This window comes from Arachis duranensis, chromosome 2, assembly GCF_000817695.3.
Source record: "Arachis duranensis cultivar V14167 chromosome 2, aradu.V14167.gnm2.J7QH, whole genome shotgun sequence".
In the NCBI taxonomy this organism is placed as follows: domain Eukaryota; kingdom Viridiplantae; phylum Streptophyta; class Magnoliopsida; order Fabales; family Fabaceae; genus Arachis; species Arachis duranensis.
The window spans coordinates 16,285,892-16,293,233 of record NC_029773.3 but is presented as its reverse complement, the minus strand read 5'-3'; the positions used below and the strand labels follow the sequence as shown (position 1 = coordinate 16,293,233).

The 7,342-nt window shown below is 38.4% G+C and overlaps 1 long non-coding RNA gene and 2 pseudogenes across 1 annotated transcript; 1 reads left to right on the top strand and 2 right to left on the bottom strand.

The window, feature by feature from the left end:
• The first annotated feature begins 2,384 nt into the window (after positions 1-2,384).
• LOC107473765 (uncharacterized) lies at positions 2,385-2,804 on the top strand. The gene is made up of 3 exons (XR_002370350.2): positions 2,385-2,489; positions 2,589-2,643; positions 2,736-2,804. It is a non-coding gene; the product is annotated as an uncharacterized LOC107473765 (long non-coding RNA).
• A 309-nt stretch (positions 2,805-3,113) lies between these two features.
• Positions 3,114-5,064, bottom strand: LOC107473755 (2-carboxy-D-arabinitol-1-phosphatase-like; annotated as a pseudogene).
• LOC127739675 (KIN17-like protein) lies at positions 5,061-6,489 on the bottom strand (annotated as a pseudogene).
• Between the last annotated feature and the right edge of the window lie 853 nt (positions 6,490-7,342).

Genomic DNA, 7,342 nt, shown 5'->3' with positions numbered 1-7,342 from the left:
CTGCCTCGCCGCCTCGCCGCCTCTGCCTCGCCGCCTCCGCCTCGCCGTTCTGCTTTCTTGCTTTCTGTTTTCTTGCTTTCTATTTTTGCTTATTGGTTTGGTGTTGTTTGGTGTTGTTGCTGTTGTTTGGTGTTCTTGGTGGTGTTGGTGGTGGTGGTGGTGGTGATCTTGCTTTCTATTTCTGCTTCTTGGTTTGGTATGGTTTGGTGTTGTTTGGTGTTGTTGCTGTTGTTTGGTGGTGGTGGTTGTGGTGGTGGTACTGGTTGTGGTGGTGGTTGTGGTGCTGGTGGTGGTGTTGGTGGTGGTGGTAATTGTGCTGGTAGTGGTGAGGGTATTTTTGTCCAAAAAAAATTAAAAGGACGATTTTAATACGAAAAAAACGTAAAGGATGATTCTAAATCGGAAATTACGTTGGGGACGGTTTCGATTCCGACTCTCAACGTGAGGGACCAAAACAATACTTATCCTTTATATTAACTACTAAGACTTGTTAGTTTCATCTCTTACTTAAAAAATTATTATGCACTATATTTTTATGGATTCTTGTTGAAAATTAATGTTTCTGTCTTTCGTTTAATTTTAGTTGAATTTAGGTGAAGCTTAATTTTGACTTTAGCATTTTGATTCTTTGAACCACTTCTGTGTTGTAAGCTTAATTGAAAATTTGATACTAAAATATATTAAGCATTTTAAAATAAAAATAACATGAGATAATGGTTATAATCTATCTTCTGAAAATCCGTTCTAACCGGTCGGTCAAACTGTAAACCGGTATAAAAAACGAATTGGTCATATATTAAAACCGAAAGATTTAAAAAACATCGTTGGACCGTTGAACCAATCGAAAACCATTCGGTCGAACCGAACCGGGACCCGACCGATTTTCTAAAATTTGCTCAAAACGGTACCGTTGGTTAGAGGAACCCTAACCAGCAACCAAAACGCGCAGCACCTTCTTGGCCTCTCCTCTCTCACAGTCTCACTCAGCCACTCTCCTCCTCCTCACTCCCTCACTTCCCTCTCTCTGGCCTCTGAACGAACACACTGAAGAACGCAGAGAAGACAGAAGAGAACTCGAACGCAGCTTGGAGGAAGCACCGAAGCAGCCATCTCTCGTCGCCGTTCCTCAACGTCCAGCCACCGCCGCTGCTACAGCTTCGGCGCAACATCGCCCTTGTTCGCCGCCGATCCGCCTCCTTTTTGGCCAAGCTTCTGCGTCTGTTTTTTGGCCAACCCTTGTTCTGCCCTTTTTGGCCAACCCTTGTTCGAGCTGCTTAGCCCTCTGTTCAGTCTTCTACGCCGCGTGTTCGAGCCTCTGTTCAGCCTCTGTTCCGCGGCCTTTCAGCCACCGTTCCGCCATTGTCTGCCTCCATTCAGCCATCTCCGTCGCGATTTAAAGCTCCTCCCTTTCCCTGTACTGTTTTGCTTTCAGAACTGCTCCATCCTAGGGTGATTTTTTTCCTCCTTCTTGTTCTTTCTTGTATTAATTATTGTTTTTTTATTGTTGTTTTCATGGTTAGTATGTTTTCTAGTGCTTATTTTGTTGTTAGTTTGCTGTAGTTTAAAATGTTAATTCTTCTTGTTATTTTGATTTTCAGTTTTAACTGATCTTATTAACTTGTTAATTTGATAAATTATTGTTTTGGTGTTGTTCTCTACCTTTTGATTATTATATTGTGTTTTGTTGTGGTTGATTTAATAAATTGTTCATTGAGTGGAAGATGAAAACTTGCCATGGTAAAATTGCTCCTGCCATGTTAAAACTGCTCCTATTGGTTTAGTATGGCTCAATCCATGCTTCCAAAGAGATTCTACCACCATGCTTGGACCTTCTGTCTGAGGTTGGTCCTGTGATGATTAAGGATGTAAATCTTGTGTCCCAGTTTAGGAATTAACTTTTTAGTTTCTTTTTTAAATTGGGTATCGAAATTTTGTTTGTTGATCCTAGTAATTTTGTTTGTTGATGTGTGAATATATTCTTTCATATTCCTCACTAAGTCGTAGTGCTCTGTATGCCTTTGATCCCATAGCCTTTGTATTGTTGCATATTGGTAGATAGAAGGTATCAAATTTTGTGACATATCTATTATGTTGCTTATCTAGAAAATTGGTCGCTTTATTATATTCCCTAGAAACAATACAACTATACAACTACTAAACCTATAAACCAGCCAACATATTTAAGGATATCCTTCAGTGGTGCCATTGTGAGAATGGTTGAATTCTTGTCTTCTCTCTCTGGAAACAATTTAAGAAATTCAGAAGGAGTACATATTTGAGTTATTAGTCTCTAAAATTTGAACTATTAGTCTCTAAAATTTGAGTTAGGTAATTTAGTATTTTTAATGATGATGTTTAGGATAAAATAAATTTCTATGCAGACTTCAGCATCAGGTAGAGCATGTAGAGATGCTGCAGCTCGCGCTATGCGGGGTTGGCACTCACAACGTCTACTAGGCAATGGTGAAGTTGGTGACGCCATTATTAAGGTCTGGTACAATTCTGAAGTTGTGATTAATTGACATTTTCTCTGTCCTTGTTTTTACTTTTTACACTGTATAATTGTTTAATACTTTTGTTTTTCTTAGGATAGGAATTCTGTGTCTATGCAAAAACGTGAAAAGGAGCAGCTTAAAAGCATCAGTATGGCCCTTCATCCTATTGCTACCATTCCTAACAGGATTGTAGTTGTTAAATGATTCTCTCAGTATTTGATCCCCTTCAATTTGGCTCAGATTTACTTAAACGCAAGAAACCGTCGTATATGGACAATGCAGTCAAAGCTGCACGTAGTAAACCGTGTAAACCACAGTAAGACACATTTACTTCATTTTCTACAGCTCTGTTTATCCTTTGTGTTAGGCTTGCTACTTATCTGTTTGTATGGTTAATGGTTGAAATATGCTGCCAGCCTATGCTTGGCGCTTTAGTTCACTCGCTGACTTGCTTGCCTGTGTTCATATAAAATCACTAAATATTTTTTATTTTATCAATCACATATCTCATATATCTACTTCTTTAATTACATATAAAATCATCCAAACACTTAAATATTATTTCCTATTCAGAGATGATGAAGAGTCTTTACATTATTTTGAATATTTAACCATCACGATAATGCTTGAAAATTTGGATGCTGGGGACATGGGGTCACTTCAGCTTGATAAATGGAATGATGCATTTGCAATATTTTACAGTTAAAACTCTTCACCATCCTCTGTTGATCTTGTAATAGGGATGGACCATCTCCCCAAATGTGCAGTATAATTTATGCACCTTATGACACCTCTTCCTTTAGGGCCATCAGGAAAGTCAAGGACACTAACACTCCCTTCGTCAAGATGAAATGACCCTAACCATTCCTTGGTCATGTTAAGGCAGTGCCCCATTAGTGCTATGTGGATTGCTGGATGAGCAACCGCGACCAAGACTCCTTTGCTCGATTCATGGATATTTCATCCAACAAGGATTGCCATGCCTTTCCAGATTGATCCCATAATGTTATTCTCAACCCATCATCGATCCTATTTAACCATCCAGGCTGAATTGGGGGGAAGTTGGATAGATCCTGCAATAATGAAGCATAGTTACTAATTATGTACATCAAGATTATAAGCAACCATCAGTATCATACATTTGGTAAAATACTTTGCTAGTTCAAACACTTGGTATTTTGGTGAGGTTTATATTGCTTACCATTTTGGATTGCTAAAAGATTATTTTAACATCTAGGCTACCAATTTGCTTCAATTCAACATAGCGTGGCACACAGTCAGCACCCAAGCAATCTGCAGCTTCTTGTACCTAAAGTTGTATCAAACGAATTAATAAATGAAATCGAGATCGACTAGTTCAGGAATGCAATGCAATATACATATTATAACTAAAGTCGGTTCATAAGTAGATATATATACTTTCAATAAATCAATTTAAACAAGAAAAAGGTATATGGTTGATCAAACAGGAAATAACCATAGCATACCTTGGAGATGGTCATGGCAGTCTCAAAACAACCCTTGTTAGGACTGCTAATTATGGAACTCACCTTCAAATCAAGAAGTAGCTCTGCAGATTTCTGGGACTATTAAATTTTTTAAAGGTCAGACAAATAACTTTTTAACACCTACTTCTGATGATTAAATATAGTACCTGTATAACACCAAGCATGTTCATTGGATGATCACCAGCAAAAGGAAAACCATTCTGCTCAAAATAAGCTAGTTTGTTACAAAACTTGACATGAAAAACGTACTTAAAATAAAGTCTATTGCAAAGTTTTAAAGTTTATTCCTCTGCATATCACCTGCAGCTTTCATAGAAATTGGAACAAATACAAAAATCAAAGTTTTGGGATATTCACTGATAACATTTGACCAGCTACCTCTATCAAGATAAATTTTAGCCTATGGTTCATACCTCCGTATTTCCCTGCGTAGATCCATTACAAACAAGTATGATCAGCTTATTTGTATCTCTGCCTCCAGATTTTCCACCAGCCACTGGTGAACCAGGGGTCTGCATTAATAAAATAGTTTGATAACAATACTAAATACAATCTCAAATGGGAAGAAATTCACATTTTCTCTAATTTAAAGCTTTGTCACAACCCAAAACCACAACCACAACCAAAGCCAGTCAAGACTCGGACATACCTGATTTAAGCGATCGAGGCAAATGTCCGGAGATCCGCCCTCAGGCCTGGGAATGAAATCCAGCACACTTAGACCACAATTGCTCTGAAGTAAACATCTAAAATACTCCACCCCTAAACCTAATTGTTTGGTACAAAAGAGAAAAGGTGAGAATAATGTTCCAGTTGATAAGATTCTTTTTTTCCATCATCAGAATTTTCTTAGAAGGAGAAAAACAGGTACCAATTGCTGTAGCAACAAGAGCCTGATTAACGGCATTGTGAGCAACCACAAGAACAGACCTGCTATCATGTGCTAAGATTTTAGTCCAGCAGTTCCTAGCACGTTCCCATAGCTCTCTCACTGGATAATGACCATCGATGATGAAATTCGCAGCATCCAGCATCCAGCACGTTCCCATATTCAAACTCATTGTACTATTTTACAAATGTCTTCATATTCCACAGCTTTGAGTACCCTGAAATCATAGGCACCTTTCTCTATCTGCACCTTTGCACAAAAATGATCCGTATCCACTCCCAAAAGTTTCGCAGTTGATCCACGATATGCACCATTGACAATTTTTACACGGCCCCCAACTTGTGGAATCACAGTTTCAAGCTCTTCCTGATCGACTCTCAGCACATGCTTGCTTTCAAGCATCTCAATTTCCCCAACATATTTGTCAATCACCTTTCTCACCACACCTTTTTACTTGTAGTACCACTTCTCTGCCAAGGCCTTGCTCATAACCTTACCAATGATTCCCTCACGCAACCAATAGTCCTTCCTGTTGATTTTCTCCTTTTTCTTCTCCTCTTCCCTTAATAATTCTTCCAAGGTTGACTTTCCTCCACCACCACTCTCTTTTTTCTTCAAACTATTTCCCGGATTCCTTTCCTTGTATTTATCTTCCTCATCCTCATCAAACACAGCCTTCTTCGATGAATTATCAGAATCATTAACAATGGAGTAATTCACAGTAAAAACAGTAAGATTCACAGATTAATTAACACTCTTATTCAACAATTATTCAACCCATAACAAGTTCACAAATTAACTAACAACAATTATTCAATAATTGTTATAAAAAAATACCTAGAAGCTAGAAGCCCTAGAACAGAGCAGAGCAGATCCTGAGCAAGAGGGGGACAAGGGCACGACCGAAGGGATGACAAGTGGAACAGAGATAGCGCCGGCGAAGATGGAACCGAGCTGTGCGATGATGCTTTCAAAGCTGAAACAGTAGCTGCACGATGGTAGAACAAAGCTGCACGATAACGACGGTGGCTTCGAAGCTCGTTTCGGCGACGGCGGCGGGAGATGGACGGAGGTGAGGGAGTGAGATCGATGACAGAGAGAGGAAGGAGGAGCTCGAGGGCGATGGGAGGGATGGGTTCGCGTTTAGCCGTTGTGTGGAGCTAAGGTTGCTGGGTTGTGTAATTGGCTAGGGCATCCCAGCAAAACGATGGCGTCTTGCGTGCGACGCACAGCCAGACAGATGAGAGAGATCCACCAGAAAAGAGAGAGGATAGGAAAAGGAGAGAAAAAAAATGAAGAAGACTGAAATCTTCACAGGCCATACGTAAGAACAATTTTGATTTTTTGCTTTTTTAATATGTTTTTGTTTTATTTTTTTAATTATTTAAAATTATAAAATTAAGATTAATAAATTTTAAAATTTGATTAATTTAAAAAAGTATTTTTGTCTAATCAAATAAAGAAAGGATGTTTAAGTCTTTTTATAAAATTAAATAAATAAATATTTTTTATTTTTATTTAGGAAAATAAATTCTACATGTCTTATTGTTATTATTTGTCTATATTTTAATCGTATCGATATGTATGAAATTATCATCGTACCGTAGCAAACACTTATATAGTATATCACCACTTTTACTAAAACACCTTTTTAATTAAATAAAAATAAAAAATATTTATTTATTTAATTTTATAAAAAGACTTAAACATCCTTTATTTATATGATTAGACAAAAATACCCTTTGAATACCCCTATCTTAACAGCTTTTCCCCAAATAAAAAAAAAATTGAAACAGGAAACCCTAGCTTCTCCACCACCGCCACAAGGACTGCCGCCGTCCGTCGCTCTCAGGCACTACCATCGTCGTCTGGTCGTCCGTGCTTCTTCCTCCTTCAAGAATCGCAGCTTCTTCTTCCTCGAGCTCGGCGCGTCAGTTCCTAGTATTCATCTGCTCCATCGCGCTCCTGCCGCCGTCCGTTGGGCGCTCAGTCACCATCGTCTTCGTCTGGTCGTCGCAAATTCTTCCAACCCACCACCCTCTTCTGAGTTGTGTTCGTCACCTGGCCTCTGTCTCGGTCACAATTTTGCCCCCCTCATCTCAGACTGCTCAGAAGAAAAACCCATCTCCTTTCCAGTTTTCTTCCTTCGAGTTCAGAGAGGAGAAGTTCAACCAAGAAAAAAACCTTAGACTTCGACGGTCAGTTCACTGCTAACTTCTTCTGCGTTTTTTATTTATGCCATGTTCAATGATTATTTGATTACTGAATATTTGAATGTTTTGTATTTTAATTTTTTATTGAATGATTATTTGATTACACAAGTCGCATATTGGTTGTCAAGAAATGCCCAAGCAAGTTAATAATGACATCTTTACAATGAAAGCATTAAATACATATAATTAAGTTAGCACGATATATGAGAGAAGACAAATTCCAAAAGAAACTATATG